The sequence below is a fragment of the Procambarus clarkii genome, chromosome 79 (genome assembly GCF_040958095.1).
Source record: "Procambarus clarkii isolate CNS0578487 chromosome 79, FALCON_Pclarkii_2.0, whole genome shotgun sequence".
NCBI classification, from domain to species: domain Eukaryota; kingdom Metazoa; phylum Arthropoda; class Malacostraca; order Decapoda; family Cambaridae; genus Procambarus; species Procambarus clarkii.
The window spans coordinates 17493274-17513586 of record NC_091228.1 but is presented as its reverse complement, the minus strand read 5'-3'; the positions used below and the strand labels follow the sequence as shown (position 1 = coordinate 17513586).

The window sequence follows — 20313 nt, the reverse complement described above, 5'->3', positions numbered from 1 at the left end:
TTTATCTTTTCCTGAGTCGAGACGCCAGGTTCGCCGGCTCCTGCCTTATGCTAATATCTCTTATGCTCGCGTGTTGCACTCTTCCTCTCCTCGTCCTTCTCACCTTCCTCAGACTCACAACCGTTTCCGGGCCTTGGACCCTGATACGCCCACTGCCCCCTCCTCTGTTCCTTAGGGTTCTCTCCCAAAGGATCCACCTCCTGGTCCTCTGTCTGGGGTTCCCCTTCTTTCTACCCGGTCTGTCTTGTCTCCTGTGTCTTCTTCCTCGTCTCCCTCCGTTCCTCCTTCCCATCCTTCCCCTCCGTCTCTTGACTCTCCCCGCCGCCTGTCGGTGCGGGCTGATGTCCATCGCTCTCCAAACGGCTGTCATGTGTGCTCTCGTTCAGCTTCTGTTGAGACGCTAGAATCCGTTGCCCAGTACGTGGTTGCTGGGACACCTGTCTCTTTAAGTCAGATGCGTAAGCCTGGCTCCTCTCCTTCCTCCTCCCCGGCGGGTAAGAAGGTTTCGCTTTCTTCCTCGGCCCCTACTTCTGCCTCTCTCGCTCCTTCCCCTCCCATTTCGGTGGTTGCGCCCCCTGTTCCTGCTATGGAGGTTTCTTTAGCCCCCGCTTCCCTCTCGGTTGCTGCCCTTGCTGAGGTGCGCTCCCCTCTTTCTACCCCTCCTCTTCCTGCTGCTGTCCTTGACTGCTCCCCTCCGTTGTCTCCTCCTCTTCCTCCTCCGGACCCCGCCCGCCCACCTCTGGTCTGTTCTCCCGCCTCCTTCCCTCCGTCTTTGCTCAGTTTACCCATGCCCCCTAACCCTGACTTTGCTGACCCTGATCCCGACCCTGATATTCTTTAACGTGCTCTGTTGCTGTTTCGCCTTTGTTTCTTCCTTGTTCTCTGTTTTTGTCCTTTCTCTTCTCGTCGATGTCCATTCTTCAATGGAACGTTCGAGGTTATTACGCCAATTTCCTCGAACTCCAACTTCTGATTTCGCGGTTTTCGCCCCTTTGTGTCTGTCTCCAGGAGCTGATGCTTGGTGCTCGTCCTGGTCGTTTTCGTGGCTATTCCTTTCTCTCCCCCCCCCCCCCAGTCGTTGCTGGGGTGAGCATAGTGAGAAGTGAGAAACTTCTAATTCTTCTGCTCTCTTGATTCATGCTGATGTTCCCTTTGTTCCTTTACTTTTTCCTTCACCTCTCCATTGTTCTGCTGTTCGTATCTTTGTGGGGAAATGGTACACAGTTTGTTCCATTTATCTCCCCCCGAGTGTCCTGCTTTCTCTTCCTGATTTGAAACACCTCCTATACTCCTTGCCGGAGCCTGTGCTCCTGCTGGGTGACTTCAATTGTCGTCACTCTCTTTGGGGTGACGTACTGACGAATACCCGGGGTCGCCTTCTTGAGCCGTTTCTCCTCTCTTCTTCCCTGTCTCTTCTGAATTCTGGTGAGCCCACTCATTTGGACTCTCGGACTTGCACCCTTTCTTGTCTTGATCTTTCACTCTGCTTTTCTTCTCTTTACTTAGATTTCACGTGGCAGGTTCTTGATGACCTCCATGGAAGTGATCATTTCCCCATCCTTGTTTCCTATTTCTCTTTTCGCCCTTCCCTCTCTTTCCCTAGGTGGCAGTTTGCTAAGGCGGACTGGACCCCTATTTACCCTCAGTGCTGCTCTCTCTGACCTCTCCCTTCTGCCTCTCTCTTGCGCTCTCCTCCTTTTTCATGACACTGTCTTCAACGCTGCCCTTCGCTCTATTCCTCGCTCTTCCTCTCAGGGTCCACGGAAGTGCGTTCTCTGGTGGAATGCGGACTGTGCTCGGGCTGTCCGCTGTAAGCGTGCAGCCTGGAAGAGGCACCGCCATAGGCAGACGACCGATTCTTTTCTTTTCTTTCGGAAAGCGAGTGCGGTGGCCCGTAGGGCCATGCGTACGGCTAAACGTGAATGTTGGGCATCTTATGTCTCAACAATTACATCTGAAACTCCTCTGCCCCAGATCTGGAAGCGTATCCGCAAGATAGCGGGTAAGTTCGTTCCCAATGTTTCACCGGTCCTTCACCTCCATGATACTCTTGTGGCGGACCCGTTGCAGGTCGCTTCCGTACTGGGTTCCCACTTTTCTTCTGTTAGCTCTGGTCTTCATCTTCCCCAATCTTTCCTTCTTCATAAACCTGTCCTTGAGTCTCGTCCTTTAGATTTCTGCACTCATCTTCAGCTTTCCTATAATGATCCCTTCTCTCTCTCTGAACTTCGTTCTGCCCTGGCCCTCTGCGGTTCTACGGCGGCGGGCTCCAATGGTATTCATTATGAGATGCTCCGCCATCTCCCTCCGTGCACGTCTCAGTATTTACTGAGTCTGTATAATCGGATCTGGGAGTCGTCGTCAGTCCCTGAGGACTGGCTCGATGCCGTTGTCCTCCCTGTTCGCAAACCGGGGTCTCTGGGTACTTCCCCTAAGGACTTTCGCCCTATTGCCCTCACAAGTTGTGTCTGCAAACTCTTTGAACGTATGGTTAACGTTCGTCTGATGTGGTTCCTGGAACACCATCACCTCCTCTCCCCTTCTCAATTTGGTTTCCGCAAGTGCCGCAGCACGACAGATGTCCTGGTGAACTTGGAGGTCTATATTCGTACTGCTTTTGCTGCGAAGACCTCCGTTGTTGCCGTCCTTTTTGACCTGGAAAGGCTTACGACACCACTTGGCGGTATCATATTCTATCTCAACTTCATTCTTTTGGCCTTCGTGGTCATCTCCCTCTCTTTCTCCGCAGCTTCCTCTCTCGTCGTTCCTTTCGGGTGCGCCTTGGTACCGCTCTCTCTGCCTCTTTTCAGCAATACGAAGGTGTGCCCCAGGGTAGTGTTCTGAGCACTACTCTTTTTCTGGTTGCCCTCAATGGTCTTCTTTCCTCTCTTCCTTCAGGTGTCTTCTCCGCTCTCTATGTCGATGATCTTACCCTTTGCTGTCAGGGTGATGATTCGCCTCTCCTTCAGCGCCGGCTTCAACTTGCAATTGATGCCGTGTCGTCTTGGGCCACTGATCATGGCTTCAAGTTCTCTACTTCTAAGACTTGTGCCATGACTTTTACGTGGAAACGGGTCGTTCTTCGTCCCTCTTTGTCACTTTATGGTCATCCCTTTGAGTACAAAGATTCCGCGAAGCTTTTGGGGTTATTCCTTGACACTAGTTTGTCTTGGTCTCCCCATATCTCTTACCTCCGTGTTGAGTGCTCTAAGGCCCTTACCCTCCTTCGGGTCCTGTCCCATACTTCTTGGGGGGCAGATAAGCGCACTCTCCTTGCTTTACATTCCTCTCTCGTCCTGTCTAAGCTCGATTATGGTTGCCCTGCTTACTCGTCTGCTTCTTCTCCTACTCTTCGCCGTCTTGATGCTTTGCACCATACTGGGTTGCGCCTCAGTTCTGGTGCCTTTCGTTCGACTCCCGTTCTTAGCTTGTATGTTGACACTGGCTTCCTGTCTCTCCAAGACCGCCGTGATCGCTACTGTCTTCGCTATCTTGCGCGGTCCTTACAACAAAGTTCCTCTCGCCTCTGTCGTTCTCTAACTTTTACTCCTCCTGCAGTTCCTGTTCCTCTTCACCACCTCCCTCTTTCTGTCCGGTTATCTCGCCTACAGGACTCTCTTTCCGTTCGTATTTCTAATATTTCTCCTCGTGTTGTTCCTTCTTTGCCCCCGTGGAGAGTCCCTCTTCCGCGGTTTTGTACATCCTTGACCCGTATCACTAAAGCTTTTACCCCTCTTACGGTTCTAAAACACCTTTTCCTTGAGCACTTTTCTTACTCCTGCTCCGTTTCTGTCTTCACCGATGGGTCTAAGTCTGCGGACGGTGTTGGCTACTCTGTTGTTTTCTCTGATCGCACTTATATGTGTCGCTTACCTCCGGAGACTAGCATCTTTACAGCGGAGCTCTATGCTATTCTCTATGCTCTTCGTCTCCTGCTTTCTCATTGTCAGTCTTCCTTTGTAGTTGTTGTTGACTCTCGTAGTGCCCTCATGGCTCTCGGGTCCTTTAATCCGATTCATCCAGTAGTTGTCGAGATCCAGCATTGGCTGTTTCTTGTTCACAGTAAATTTAAGTCGGTTGAGTTTTGTTGGGTTCCCAGCCATATTGGTGTGTCTTTAAATGAGCGTGCGGATGCTGCCGCCAAGGAAGCTGTCTGCTCTTGTCCCATCTCTCGTAAAGGTATTCCGTATTCCGACTTTTACCCGGTTATCCATTCCTCCGTCCTTACCCGTTGGCAGGCTTCTTGGTTGTCTGTTACTGGTAACAAGCTACGTACTCTTAAATGTTGTGTTTCCTCGTGGCCGTCCTCCTTCCACCGTAACCGGCGATGGGAAACAGCTCTAGCGAGGCTGCATATTGGCCATACTTGCTTAACCCATGGTCACTTGATGGAGCGCCGCCCTGCTCCTTATTGTCCTAGTTGCATTGTCCCTCGTACGGTCGTGCATGTCCTTCTTGAATGTCCTGACTTCCAGGACGAGGTGTGTCTTGCTTTCCGACCGCCCCTCGCGGTCACCTGTCCCTCAATAGAATTCTTGGTGACTCGGATACTTTTGATATCGTTCGCCTTATGCGTTTTTGTTCTCGTATTGGCATCCTTGGTGATATTTAGCGCCCTCTGATTATTTTGCGTATTTGATGGTGCTACATAGCCTTCCCGGTTTGGTGCCTTCTTTTGATAATTACTTACTTACTTGGAGGTGGAAATTAATATAGATTATAATATTATTTCTGCGGTTGGAAGAAAACGCTCACTGAGTGGGGGACTTGTTTATTTTATAATAATAATAATAATAATTAATTATTTAAACAAATAATTAATTAATAATAGTCATAATTAATGATTTTACTAGAACAGCGATCAAGCTGGGTAAAGGAATTCCAGTAAACTGTTGTATACTAAATAAAGTAAACCTATTACTAAATAATTATCCCTAATAAAGGAAAGGTTGGTTGGACTTCTATTAGATCTACAGATATGTGGAAATTTATTCTCCATGGGTGGCTGACGCCACACTGCACAATTGTAGGAGAAATTACATGATGTTCCACATCCTAATGCAATGAATTCTGTGATACTAAACTACAGATTAGTAGTATTAGTTACAGTGCTTCCTCACTCTAACGAACCCCGCTCTATCGATTTCCCAGAAGAGCCGAACAAATTGAATTCGGTACTAAATGTTCAGTGGAACATACAATGTTCGATTAAGTGAGGATTATTCGTCCAAGCGATCACCGAGACCGAGCTGTCATAGTTGATGACAGCCACTGTCATCAACTATGATTCACCAAAGTGTAAACAGTTGTATAGAATAGTATTTTGCTTACCCATTGTTTCCAGTGAGAAATGGTTGAAGGATGATAAAATGGTGTCAAGGGAGGCAGGTTGCATCATTGGTGAGGGTGGGAGTCAAGATGTGTCAGTAGTTGGGGGCTTAGTGTCAAGAGGCAGGTGGAAATTATTCTCATTGGGGGTTGTCAGAGAAGACCTAGTGGTGGTAGTTGTCAGGGCAGGCAGATGGTGGCAAGTGGTGTCAGGGGAAGCATGTGGCGTCAGGTGGTGTCACGGGAAGCATGTGGTGTCAAGGGAGGCAGGTGGAGTCAGTGGGTGAGCTCTGATAGTTGATAGCAGAGCTATCAACTATCAGTTAGTTAGCAACACGTGGCTGGCGCTTCCATGCTTCCACAACGATAAGTTCACACACTGCTTTTCACTAAATTAGCCGAGAAAATGTTGCCATTTCAGTTGTTTGTAACACATTGCTTTATCACACTCCATTGTCAGAATGAAGAATTCATAATAAATGGGGTTGTCAGTGGTGAGGGGGGATGTATTAAGGGGGTGGTAAGGCATCAGGGAACGGGAGGGTGTGAGTGTAGACTTGTCAACCCACCAGTTATGGCGTCTGCAGACTCCACACTACATGGCTGCCTGGATACTATACTCGATGCTTTCACAAAATTAAGAGAAAATTTTACCATTCATTGGCTTGATAGTAACACATCGCTCTATCATATTCCTTAGTCAAAATGAAGAATGCATAATAAATGGGTGTGTATTAGGGGAGGTTAAGAAGTCAGATAGCCTCTATTTGTTTTTTTTTGTCGGGCGTGTTGAATGAGACACCTCCAAGTCTGACCTCGCTGCTGCTGCTGCTGCTACCACTGTCACCCCTTGGATGGTGACAGTGGTGGGGGATGGTGTCAGTGGTGGGGGGATGGTGTTAGTGGTGGGGGTATGGTGTCAGTGGTGGGGGGATGGTGTTAGTGGTGGGGGAGGGATGGTGTCAGTGGTGAGGGGATGGTGTCAGTGGTGGGGGGATGGTGTCAGTGGTGGGGGGATGGTGTTAGTGGTGGGGGAGGGATGGTGTCAGTGGTGAGGGGATGGTGTTAGTGGTGGGGGTATGGTGTCAGTGGTGGGGGGATGGTGTTAGTGGTGGGGGAGGGATGGTGTCAGTGGTGAGGGGATGGTGTCAGTGGTGGGGAAATGGTGTCAGTGGTGGGGGGATGGTGTTAGTGGTGGGGGTATGGTGTCAGTAATGAGGGGATGGTGTCAGTGGTGGGGGGGATGGTGACAGTGGTGAGGGGATGGTGTCAGTGGTGGGGGGATGGTGTTAGTGGTGGGGGTATGGTGTCAGTGGTGGGGGGGATGGTGCCAGTGGTGTGGGGGATGGTGTCAGTGGTGGGGGGATGGTGTCAGTGGTGGGGGAGGGATGGTGTCAGTGGTGAGGGGATGGTGTCAGTGGTGGGGGGATGGTGTCAGTGGTGGGGGGATGGTGTTAGTGGTGGGGGTATGGTGTCAGTGGTGGGGGGATGGTGTCAGTGGTGGGGGGGATGGTGACAGTGGTGAGGGGATGGTGTCAGTGGTGGGGGGATGGTGTTAGTGGTTGGGGTATGGTGTCAGTGGTGGGGGGGATGGTGTCAGTGGTGTTAGGGATGGTGTCAGTGGTGGGGGGATGGTGTCAGTGGTGGGTGAGGGATGGTGTCAGTGGTGAGGGGATGGTGTCAGTGGTGGGGGGATGGTGTTAGTGGTGGGGGTATGGTGTCAGTAATGAGGGGATGGTGTCAGTGGTGGGGGGGATGGTGTCAGTGGTGTGGGGGATGGTGTCAGTGGTGGGGGGGATGGTGTCAGTGGTGGGGGAGGGATGGTGTCAGTGGTGAGGGGATGGTGTCAGTGGTGAGGGGATGGTGTCAGTGGAGGGGGGATGGTGTTAGTGGTGGGGGTATGGTGTCAGTAATGAGGGGATGGTGTCAGTGGTCGGGGAGGGATGGTGTCAGTGGTGGGGGGATGGTGTCAGTGGTGGGGGGATGGTGTTAGTGGTGGGGGTATGGTGTCAGTAATGAGGGGATGGTGTCAGTGGTGGGGGGATGGTGTCAGTGGTGGGGGAGGGATGGTGTCAGTGGTGAGGGGATGGTGTTAGTGGTGGGGGACGGATGGTGTTAGTGGTGAGGGGATGGTGTCAGTGGTGGGGGGATGGTGTTAGTGGTGGGGGGATGGTGTTAGTGGTGGGGGTATGGTGTCAGTAATGAGGGGATGGTGTCAGTGGTGGGGGAGGGATGGTGTCAGTGGTGAGGGGATGGTGTCAGTGGTGGAGGGGATGGTGTTAGTGGTGGGGGAGGGATGGTGTCAGTGGTGAGGGGATGGTGTCAGTGGTGGAGGGGATGGTGTTAGTGGTGGGGGATGGTGTCAGTGGTGGAGGGGATGGTGTCAGTGGTGGGGGAGGGATGGTGTCAGTGGTGGGGGGATGGTGTCAGTGGTGGGGGAGGGATGGTGTCAGTGGTGTGGGGGATGGTGTCAGTGGTGGGGGAGGGATGGTGTCAGTGGTGAGGGGATGGTGTCAGTGGTGGGGGAGAGATGGTGTCAGTGGTGAGGGGATGGTGTCAGTGGTGGGGAGATGGTGTCAGTGGTGTGGGGGATGGTGTCAGTGGTGAGGGGATGGTGTCAGTGGTGGGGGAGGGATGGTGTCAGTGGTGAGGGAATGGTGTCAGTGGTGTGGGGGATGGTGTCAGTGGTGTGGGGGATGGTGTCAGTGGTGGGGGAGGGATGGAGTCAGTGGTGGGAGGGATGGTGTCAGTGGTGGGAGGGATGGTGTCAGTGGTGGGGGGATGGTGTCAGTGGTGGAGGGGATGGTGTTAGTGGTGGGGGAGGGATGGTATCAGTGGTGGGAGGGATGGTGTCAGTGGTGGGGGGATGGTGTCAGTGGTGAGGGGATGGTGTCAGTGGTGGGGGAGGGATGGTGTCAGTGGTGAGGGGATGGTGTCAGTGGTGGGGGAGGGATGGTGTCAGTGGTGGGGGAAGGATGGTGTCAGTGGTGAGGGGATGGTGTCAGTGGTGGGGGGATGGTGTCAGTGGTGGGGGATGGTGTCAGTGGTGGGGGAGGGATGGTGTCAGTGGTGGGGGGATGGTGTCAGTGGTGGGGGATGGTGTCAGTGGTGTGGACGATGGTGTCAGTGGTGGGGGGATGGTGTCAGTGGTGTGGGGGATGGTGTCAGTGGTGTGGGGGATGGTGTCAGTGGTGTAGGGGATGGTGTCAGTGGTGGGGGGATGGTGTCAGTGGTGGGGGATGGTGTCAGTGGTGTGGGGGATGGTGTCAGTGGTGGGGGGATGGTGTCAGTGGGGGAGGGATGGTGTCAGTGGTGTGGGGGATGGTGTCAGTGGTGGGGGATGGTGTCAGTGGTGGGGGATGGTGTCAGTGGTGTGGGGGGATGGTGTCAGTGGTGTGGGGGATGGTGTCAGTGGTGGGGGATGGTGTCAGTGGTGGGGGGATGGTGTCAGTGGTGGGGGATGGTGTCAGTGGTGGGGGATGGTGTCAGTGGTGGGGGATGGTGTCAGTGGTGGGGGGATGGTGTCAGTGGTGTGGGGGATGGTGTCAGTGGTGTGGGGGATGGTGTCAGTGGTGGGGGATGGTGTCAGTGGGGGGGGATGATGTCAGTGGTGGGGGATGGTGTCAGTGGTGGGGGGATGGTGTCAGTGGTGTGGGGGATGGTGTCAGTGGTGCGGGGGATGGTGTCAGTGGTGTGGGGGATGGTGTCAGTGGTGTGGGGGATGGTGTCAGTGGTGTGGGGGATGGTGTCAGTGGTGTGGGGGATGGTGTCAGTGGTGTGGGGGATGGTGTCAGTGGTGGGGGATGGTGTCAGTGGTGGGGGGATGGTGTCAGTGGTGGGGGATGGTGTCAGTGGTGGGGGGATGGTGTCAGTGGTGGGGGGATGGTGTCAGTGGTGGGGGATGGTGTCAGTGGTGGGGGGATGGTGTCAGTGGTGGGGGGATGGTGTCAGTGGTGGGGGATGGTGTCAGTGGTGGGGGATGGTGTCAGTGGTGGGGGGATGGTGTCAGTGGTGTGGGGGATGGTGTCAGTGGTGTGGGGAATGGTGTCAGTGGTGGGGGATGGTGTCAGTGGTGGGGGGATGGTGTCAGTGGTGTGGGATGGATGGTGTCAGTGGTGGGGGGATGGTGTCAGTGGTGGGGGATGGTGTCAGTGGTGGGGGATGGTGTCAGTGGTGGGGGATGGTGTCAGTGGTGGGGGGATGGTGTCAGTGGTGGGGGATGGTGTCAGTGGTGGGGGGATGGTGTCAGTGGTGGGGGGATGGTGTCAGTGGTGGGGGATGGTGTCAGTGGTGGGGGATGGTGTCAGTGGTGTGGGGGATGGTGTCAGTGGTGTGGGGGATGGTGTCAGTGGTGTGGGGGATGGTGTCAGTGGTGGGGGATGGTGTCAGTGGTGAGGGGATGTTGTCAGTGGTGCGGGATGGATGGTGTCAGTGGTGGGGGGATGGTGTCAGTGGTGGGGGGATGGTGTCAGTGGTGGGGGGATGGTGTCAGTGGTGCGGGATGGATGGTGTCAGTGGTGGGGGGATGGTGTCAGTGGTGGGGGGATGGTGTCAGTGGTGGGGGGATGGTGTCAGTGGTGCGGGATGGATGGTGTCAGTGGTGGGGGGATGGTGTCAGTGGTGGGGGATGGTGTCAGTGGTGGGGGATGGTGTCAGTGGTGGGGGGATGGTGTCAGTGGTGGGGGATGGTGTCAGTGGTGGGGGATGGTGTCAGTGGTGGGGGATGGTGTCAGTGGTGGAGGGGATGGTGTTAGTGGTGGGGGGGATGGTGTCAGTGGTGGGGGGGATGGTGTCAGTGGTGGGGGATGGTGTCAGTGGTGGGGGGGATGGTGTCAGTGGTGGGGGATGGTGTCAGTGGTGGGAGGGATGGTGTCAGTGGTGTGGGGGATGGTGTCAGTGGTGTGGGGGATGGTGTCAGTGGTGGGGGGATGGTGTCAGTGGTGGGGGGATGGTGTCAGTGGTGGGGGGGATGGTCTCAGTAGTGGGGGGGATGGTGTCAGTGGTGGGGGGATGGTGTCAGTGGTGCGGGATGGATGGTGTCAGTGGTGGGGGGATGGTGTTAGTGGTGGGGGATGGTGTCAGTGGTGGGGGATGGTGTCAGTGGTGGGGGAGGGATGGTGTCAGTGGTGGGGGAGGGATGGTGTCAGTGGTGGGGGAGGGATGGTGTCAGTGGTGGGGGAGGGATGGTGTCAGTGGTGTGGGGGATGGTGTCAGTGGTGTGGGGATGGTGTCAGTGGTGTGGGGATGGTGTCAGTGGTGCGGGATAGATGGTGTCAGTGGTGGGGGGATGGTGTCAGTGGTGTGGGGGATGGTGTCAGTGGTGTGGGGGATGGTGTCAGTGGTGCGGGATGGATGGTGTCAGTGGTGGGGGGATGGTGTTAGTGGTGGGGGATGGTGTCAGTGGTGGGGGATGGTGTCAGTGGTGGGGGAGGGATGGTGTCAGTGGTGGGGGAGGGATGGTGTCAGTGGTGGGGGAGGGATGGTGTCAGTGGTGGGGGAGGGATGGTGTCAGTGGTGTGGGGGATGGTGTCAGTGGTGTGGGGGATGGTGTCAGTGGTGCGGGATAGATGGTGTCAGTGGTGGGGGGATGGTGTCAGTGGTGTGGGGGATGGTGTCAGTGGTGTGGGGGATGGTGTCAGTGGTGGGGAGGATGGTGTCAGTGATGGGGTGGATGGTGTCAGTGGTGTGGGGGATGGTGTCAGTGGTGGGGGGATGGTGTCAGTGGTGGGGGGATGGTGTCAGTGGTGGGGGGGATGGTGTCAGTGGTGTGGGGGATGGTGTCAGTGGTGTGGGGGATGGTGTCAGTGGTGGGGGGGATGGTGTCAGTGGTGGGGGATGGTGTCAGTGGTGGAGGGGATGGTGTTAGTGGTGGGAGGGATGGTGTCAGTGGTGGGGGGATGGTGTCAGTGGTGGGGGATGGTGTCAGTGGTGGGGGGGATGGTGTCAGTGGTGGGGGATGGTGTCAGTGGTGGGAGGGATGGTGTCAGTGGTGTGGGGGATGGTGTCAGTGGTGTGGGGGATGGTGTCAGTGGTGGGGGATGGTGTCAGTGGTGGGGAGGATGGTGTCAGTGGTGGGGGATGGTGTCAGTGGTAGAGGGGATGGTGTTAGTGGTGGGGGGGATGGTGTCAGTGGTGGGGGGGATGGTGTCAGTGGTGGGGGATGGTGTCAGTGGTGGGGGGGATGGTGTCAGTGGTGGGGGATGGTGTCAGTGGTGGGAGGGATGGTGTCAGTGGTGTGGGGGATGGTGTCAGTGGTGTGGGGGATGGTGTCAGTGGTGTGGGGGATGGTGTCAGTGGTGGGGGAGGGATGGTGTCAGTAGTGGGGGGGATGGTGTCAGTGGTGGGGGGGATGGTGTCAGTGGTGTGGGGGATGGTGTCAGTGGTGGAGGGGATGGTGTTAGTGGTGGGAGGGATGGTGTCAGTGGTGTGGGGGATGGTGTCAGTGGTGGGAGGGATGGTGTCAGTGGTGGGGGGATGGTGTCAGTGGTGGGAGGGATGGTGTCAGTGGTGTGGGGGATGGTGTCAGTGGTGTGGGGTATGGTGTCAGTGGTGTGGGGGATGGTGTCAGTGGTGGGGGGATGGTGTCAGTGGTGGGGGGGATGGTGTCAGTGGTGTGGGGGATGGTGTCAGTGGTGGGGGATGGTGTCAGTGGTGTGGGATGGTGTCAGTGGTGTGGGGGATGGTGTCAGTGGTGGGGGGGATGGTGTCAGTGGTGTGGGGGATGGTGTCAGTGGTGTGGGGGGGTACTCACCTAGTTGAGTTTGCGGGGGTTGAGCTCTGGCTCTTTGGTCCCGCCTCTCAACTGTCAATCAACTGGTGTACAGATTCCTGAGCCTATTGGGCTCTATCATATCTACATTTGAAACTGTATATGGAGTCAGCCTCCACCACAACACTACTTAATGCATTCCATTTGTTAACTACCCTGAGACTGAAAAAATTCTTTCTAACGTCTCTATGTCTCATCTGGGTACTAAGTTTCCACCTGTGTCCCCTTGTTCGTGTTCCACCCGCGCTAAAGAGTTTGTCTTTGTCCACCCTGTCAATTCCCCTGAGAATTTTGTAGGTGGTTATCATGTCTCCCCTTACTCTTCTGTTTTCCAGGGTTGTGAGGTTCAGCTCCCTTACCCTTTCCTCGTAACTCATTCCTCTCAGTTCCGGGACCAGTCTGGTTGCATACCTCTGCATATTCTCTAACTTCGTCTTGTGTTTAACTAGGTATGGACTCCAGGCTGGAGCTGCATACTCCAAGATTGGTCTTACATAAGTGGTATACTGGGTCCTGAACGATTCCTTACACAAGTTTCTAAAGGCAGTTCTTATATTGGCCAGTCTAGCGTATGCCGCTGATGATATCCTTTTGATGTGGGCCTCTGGGGACAGGTTCGGGTGTGATATCGACCCCCAGATCTTTCTCTCTATTTGACTCTTGTAGGATTTCACCTTCCAGATGGTACCTTGTGTTCAGCCTTCTGCTCCCCTCGCCTAATTTCATTACTTTACACTTTCCTGAGTTGAACTTTAGCAGCCATTTTCTAGACCATTCCTCCAGTTTGTCCAGGTCGTCCTGTAGTCTCTGTCTATCTTCATCTGTTTTGATTCTTCTCATAATTTTTACATCATCAGCAAACATTGAGAGGAATGAGTCTATACCCTTTGGAAGGTCATTTACATATACTAAAAACAGGATGGGTCCGGGTACAGAGCCCTGTGGAACCCCGCTGGTGACGTCTCGCCACTCTGATGCCTCCCCCCTTCCTCGCCGTTACTCGCTGTTTCCTATTGCTTAGATACTCCCTTATCCACTGGAGCACCTTACCTTTTACTCCTGCCTGTTGCTCCAACTTTTGTAATAGGTTTTTGTGAGGTACTGTGTCAAAGGCTTTCTGACAGTCCAAGAAAATGCAGTCTGCCCACCCTTCTCTTTCCTGCCTAATTTGTGTTGCTCAGTCATAGAATTCTATTAGGCCTGTGAGGCACGATTTACCATCTCTGAACCCATACTGGTGGTGAGTTACAAAGCTGTTTCCCTCCAGATGCTCTACAAGCCTTTTCCTCACAATCTTCTCCATCACCTTGCATGGTATACAAGTTAGGGAAACTGGCCTGTAGTTCAGTGCCTCTTGCCTGTCACCCTTTTTGTCACCATTGGGACTACATTAGCTGTCTTCCAGCTTTCTGGAAGGTCTCCCGTTTCCAGTGACCTGTTATACACCATAGAGAGTGGCACACTTAGTGCTTCTGCACCTTCTTTTAGAATCCACGGTGAGATTCTGTCAGGCCCAACAGCCTTTGACACATTCAGCTCCAACAGATTCCTTTTGACCTCATCACTGGTGAGGTAAATTTCCTCCAAGGTTGATCGGTTTGCCTCCTCATTTTGTGCAGGGACCTCTCCTTGTTCTGTTGTGAAGACCTCCTGAAATCTCTTGTTGAGTTCTTCACACACCTCTTTATCGTTCTCTGTGTATCTGTTCTCCCCTTTCCCCAGTTTCATCACTTGTTCATTCACTGCTGTTTTCCTCCTGATGTGGCTGTGGAGCAGTTGTGGTTCAGTCTTAGCTTTACTCGCGATGTCATTTTCGTACTGCCTCTCTTCTTCTCTCCTCACTCTGATGTACTCATTTCTGGCCCTCTGGTATCTCTCCCTGCTCTCTGGTGTTCTGTTGTTCCTGTAGTTTCGCCATATTCTTTTACTCAATTGCTTTGCTGCCGCACATTCCTGGTTGAACCACGGATTCTTCTGTTGCTTTTCATTTTTCACTTTTTGGACTGGGATAAACCTGTCTGCAGCCTCCTGACATCCTGAGTGACATAATCCATATCCTGTACAGTCTTTTCTCCGAGTTCTGTTTCCCATGGTATTCCCATTAGGAGGTTCCTCATCTCGAAATATTTCACTCTTCGGTAATTTAGTCTTTTTCCTTCCAATCCCATCCTTGGAGAGGTTGTCCCTAGTTCTACCAGATACTCACCTATCAATACACTGTGCTCACTCATTCCTATGGGGGGCTTCGTATTTGACTTCCCTTATTTCTGAGTCATTTAAGGTGAAAATCAGGTCGAGTCTAGCTGGTTTGTCATTTCCTCTCATTCTTGTGGGCCCCTTGACATGTTGACTCAGAAAGTTCCTTGTACTCACTTCCAAAAGTTTAGATCTCCATGTGTCTTCACCTCCATGTGGGTCCCCATTCTCCCAGTCTATCTTTCCATGGTTGAAATCGCTCATGATTAAGAGTCTGGATCCATTCCTGCAAGCAACTGAAGCTGCTCTCTCTATTATGTTAATGGTAGCCATGTTGTTTCTGTCGAACTCTTGTCTGGGTCTTCTGTCAATTAATGGAGGGTTGTAAATGACTGCCACTATTATCTTATGTCCACCCATTGTCATAGTTCCTGTTATGTAATCTCTGAATCCGTCGCAGCCCGGAATTTCCATCTCTTCAAAGCTCCAGTCCTTCCTTATCGGCAGAGCCACTTCTTCTCCGTTCCCGTCTCTCTCTTTCTTTATTATATAAAAGTCCTTTGAAAACTCAGCATTTGTTATGACTCATGACAATTTTGTTTCTGTGAGTCCTATTACATCTGGGTTTTCTTCCTGCGCCCTTTCTGCCAGTTCACTTGCTTTGTTGGTAATCCCATCGATGTTTGAGTACATTACCTTGAAGCTCACTTTCCTATGTCCATTTTCACCCACCCTCCCCACTAGTGCAGGAAGCTGTTCCATGGGCATTGCTGCTTGGGTAGGCCCATCCTCCTTTGGGGTAATTACCAGGGGTTCTGAGGGAGGTGGGGCTGGGGGGGAAGGAGGGGCAGGGGGAGGATGCCTTAGAACTGGGGTGGGGGATGGAGGACTTAGTATGTGTCTAGGCCGGCTTGGGGCAGGAGGAAGACCTGGGAGGTGGGAGGGAAGGGAGTTCTCGGGGTAGGGAGGGTGGGTGGAATGGTGGAACTCCCCACCTATAGGGTGGTGAGTTGGGATGTTGTAGTCCCCTCTGGGGTTCCCGAGGTGCTGGGTTGTGGTTCCACACTCCCCACTGGGATTGCTGGGTTGGGGGTTTAGGTTCCCTGGCTCCCTTCCCTCTGCCTGCACCTTTTCCTTGCATCTGCTGCCTGTCCTGGTCATGTCCCTCTGAAGGAATACCTGTCTGTAATTCGTTACATATTTCAGTTTGCTCTCCACCGTTACGTCCAAAATTCCTCTCCCACTGGTCTGGAAACGTATCCGCAAGATTGCGGGTAAGTTCGTTCCCGATGTCTCACCGGTCCTTCGCCTCCATGGTGCTCTTGTGGTGGACCTGTTGCAGATTGCGACCGAACAGGGTTCCCATTTTTCCTCTGTTAGTTCTGGTTCTCATTTCCCCCAATCATTCCTTCTTCATAAGCCTCTTCTTGAATCACATCCTTTAAATTTCTGTACTTATCTTCACCTTCCCTATAATGATCCCTTCTCTCTCTCTGCGCTTCAGTCTGCCCTAGCCCTTTGCAGTTCTACAGCAGCGGGCTCCGATGGCATTCATTATAAAATGCTTCACCATCTCCCTCCGTGCACATCTCAGTATTTACTGAGTCTGTACAATCGGGTCTGAGAGTCTTCGTCAGTCCCTGAAGACTGGCTCGATGCTGTTGTCCTCCCTGTTCGGAAACCAGGGTCTCTCGGGTCATCCCCAAAGGACTTCCGCCCTATTGCCCTCACAAGTTGTGTCTGCAAGCTCTTTGAACGTATGGTTAACGTTCGTTTGATGTGGTTCTTAGAACACTATCACCACCTCTCCCCTTCTCAATTTGGTTTTCGCAAGTGCCGCAGCACAACGGATGTCCTGGTGAACTTGGAGGTCTATATTCGTACTGTTTTTGCTGCGAAGACCTCCATTGTTGCCGTCCTTTTTCACCTGGAAAAGGCTTACGACACTACCTGGCGGTATTATATTCTGTCTCAACTTCATTCTTTTGGCCTTCGTGGGAACCTCCCTCGCTTCCTCTCTCGTCGTTCCTTTCGTGTGCGGCTTGGTACTGCTCTCTCTGCCCCTTTTTCGGCAGTATGAGGGTGTTGTTCTGGGTAGTGTTCTGAGCACTACTCTTTTTCTAGTTGCCCTCAACGGTCTTCTTTCCTCTTTTCCTTCTGGCGTCTTCTCTCCTCTCTATGTTGATGATCTTACCCTTTGCTGTCGGTGATGATTCACCTCTCCTTCAACGACAGCTTCAACTTGCGATTGATGCCGTGTCGTCTTGGGCCACCGATCATGGCTTCAAGTTCTCTGCGTCTAAGACTTGTGCCATGACTTTTACTCGGAAGCATGTCATTCTTCGTCCTTCTTTGTCGCTTTATGGTCATCCCATTGTATACAGGGATTCCGCAAAGCTCTTGGGGTTAGTCTTTGACACTCGTTTGTCTTGGTCAGCCCATATCTCTTACTTCCGAGTTGAATGCTCTTAGGCCCTTAACCTACTTAAGGTTTTGTCCCATACTTCTTGGGGAGCGGATAGGCGCACGCTCCTCTATTTGCATTCCTCTCTCGTCCTGTCTAAACTCGATTATGGTTGCCCTGCATACTCTTCTGCCTCTCGTTCTACTCTTCGCCGTCTTGATGCTTTGCACCATACTGGGTTGCGTCTCAGCTCTGGTGCCTTTCGTTCGACTCCCGCCCTCAATTTGTATGTTGACACTGGCTTTCTCTCTCTCCAGAACCACCGTGATCGCTACTGTCTTCACTATCTTGCGCGGTCCTTACAACATCCTTCCTCTCGCCTCTGTCGTGCTTTGACTTTTCCTCCTCCTGTAGCTCCTGTTCCTCTTCATCGTTTCCCACTTTCTGTCCGGTTATCTCGCTTACAGGATTCTCTTTCTGTTCATATTTCTAATGTTTCTCCTCATATTGTTCCTTCCTTGCCTCCGTGGAGAGTCCCCCTTCCCAGGTTTTGTACGTCCTTGACTTGTATTACTAAAGCCTTTACCCCTCCTTCAATTCTGAAAAGCCTCTTCCTTGAGCACTTTTCTTCGCACTCCCACTCTATTTTAATCTTCACCGATGGGTCTAAGTCTGCGGACGGTGTGGGCTACTCTGTTGTTTTTCCTGACCGTACTTATATGTGTCGCCGCCCTTCGGAGGCTAGGTCTTTACGGCGGAACTTTATGCTATTCTCTATGCTCTCCTTCTCTTGCTTTCTCATTCTCATTCCTCCTTTGTGGTTGTAGTTGACTCTTGTAGTGCCCTCATGGCTCTAGGGTCCTTTAATCCTGTCCATCCAGTGGTCATCGAGATTCAACATTGGCTGTTTCTTATTTCTAGTAAATTTAAATCAGTAGAGTTTTGCTGGGTTCCCAGCCATATTGGTGTTTTGTTCAATGAGCGTGCGGATGCTGCCGCTAAGGAAGCTATCCGTTCTTGTCCCATCTCCCATAAAAGTATTCCTTATTCCGACTTTTATCCTGTTATTCATTCCTCCATCCTTGCCCGTTGGCAGGGTTGTTGGTCCTCTGTGGTTGGTAACAAGCTGCGTACTCTCAAACGTAGTGTGTTCCCGTGGCCTTCCTCCTACCACCGTAACCGGCGGTGGGAAACTGCTTTGGCATGGCTGCGGGTTGGCCATACTCGCTTAACCCACGGTCACTTAATGGAGCGCCGCCCTGCTCCTTATTGTCCGAATTGCGTTGTCCTTCTTACAGTTGTGCATATCCTTGTTGAATGTCCTGACTTCCAGGACGAGCGTGTGTCTTGTTTTCCGACCGTCCCTCGCGGTCACTTGTCCCTCGATAGAATTCTAGGTGAATCGGATAGTTTTGATATCGTTCGCCTTATGCGTTTTTGTTCTCGTATTGGCATTCTTGGTGATATCTAGCGCCCTCTGATTATTTCGCACTTTGATGGTGCTACATAGTCTTCCCGGTTTGGTGCCTTCTTTTGATAATTACCTTTCCTTTCAGTTTGCTCTTTTTTGCTAGTATGTCCTCTTTGATGCACTCGTTTTTGAGCACTACCTTGATCAATCTGTCTTTGTCTTTGTTGTACTGGCCGATCCGGAAAAACTTTTCTATGTCTGTTTCAGCCCCTTCCAGACCTATCTCCTTTAGTATCCCTGCCACTGCAGCTTTGTCCTTAGACCTCCATTCTTCCCTTGTGGAACCCTCTTGTTCCTTAACACCTATTACTAGTACAGTTCTTTTTCTTTCCAGTAACTGGCTCGTTCATCTAGCTGCCTCCTGTGAGGTTACTGCTTTCATTATAACTTCCTTGACTGTGGACATTGCTCCTGGGCTCTTCAGCATTTCAGCAAAGGTGGCCCCCATTGTAGGGGTCCCTGCCATTGTTGCATCTCCTGGTACCTGGGGGTTGGTCCCTTGGGCCACAGTCTGAGGAGATCCATTTTTTAGGTTTGTTATCTCCTCTTGCGCTGCCTTTAGTTCATTTTGCAGTTTATTTATGAGTCCTCTCATGTCTTTCAGTTCCTCAGTGATTTCCCTCCATGCGCGAACAGTCATCTCCATGTATGACTCGTCCTGTTCCTCTCCTCCACTTGTGTTCTGTTTTCTTACCATCCTGCTTGATCCCTTTTCTTTTCCCTAGCGTTTATTAGTCTACACCAGGGGTGGGCAACCTCTGGCACGCGTGCCAAACTTGGCACGCCGATGACTTGTCTCTGGCACGCAAGAGCATAGGTTATAGTTACCTTCTTTTTTTACGTCATCGATCATGCCGATGTATGATGATTCCCCTCTATTTACTTTGGCTCATATTTTATGTAATAAGCCTTTCTAACCTAAAGGCTGCACCCATAACCATAGTGTACACTGACAATCATATCTGTGAAGGCAAAATACGCCATGCCTGCCCACCTTTAAAAATTAATTTCGTAAACTTTGAATTTAAACCCCCACAACATCTCCCCCCCCCCCCTTAAACCTCATGTGTTTGAATGCCGCCCGACTTCAGTTTGACGCATATTAATTAAACTCACTTTACTATCTAAATCTAAAGCATCTTCACCTTCGAAAGCTAAAGAAAGATAAGAATTCTTATGCTCTCCCCTTCTCTCCATTGATGGCCGTAATATAACCAGTGAAATCAACAGTCCCCCACCCCCATGAAGTCCCCGTAATGAACACATGTTCAGACGATCTCAGACTCGTAACTCTCTCGCAGTCTTGCTTCGTAGTGTTTCTCACAGTTGCTCACTTGCCTCCTCCCTGAGAAGAAGGTCAGTACTTCATCTCCAGGTGAAAATTATTCCCCTTATAAATGTGGGAAATTTTTACCCACCATATCTAATTATCATCTAAGAAATGTATAATTTCTGTATCATATCAAAATCATATCTAAAATCATATCAAATCGTATCAAAATCATATCAGAATCATTATAGATTCATTATACAGCTTGATCCTAGAAGATAATGCCACTTGGATCCCGTATGCCATAGTGCCTATTGATGCCTACGTGACTTAGTGCATGATCTCTCATAGATCCAGAAGCTTCTAGAAGGATTTTTTAATTAAAAAAATTATTGGAACATTGATTCAATATCCGGTAGGGATAAAAATCGAATCCTTATTAAGAATCAGTGGTACTATCAAGTACTACTTATAATCTTTATATCCTATATCAAATTATATTATAATTACATCTTATCTCAATCATAAGTCTAGACTGTAAAAATAATCAATCAATATTCATAGAAGACTTCCGTGCTCTGGGAGCATGGGAGGGGATCGGGGGCATAAGCGCCCACGAGAGCCCAGGAGGACCACGCGTTTGTCGACAACTGTGAACACGTGTGACGGATCCTTAGTGAACATTACCAACTCAAGGACACCTTATCTAATATCTTTATCACCAGTGAACACTCTCTAGAACTGGGGGAGTACCTGGACAATATCTACAAGGAAAATCCTAGAACATTTATATAAAATAAGAGTGTATAGTGGAGATCACAGTGACACGGTTTCCACCACCTCCATTCCTAATCTTCATCAACTATCATTTTCTG

The 20313-nt window shown here is 51.6% G+C and overlaps 1 protein-coding gene across 1 annotated transcript in view; it reads left to right on the top strand.

Moving 5' to 3' along the window:
• Positions 1-20313, top strand: part of Shark (SH2 ankyrin repeat kinase) — a 433095-nt gene that overhangs the window by 391080 nt on the left and 21702 nt on the right. The window lies entirely within an intron of this gene.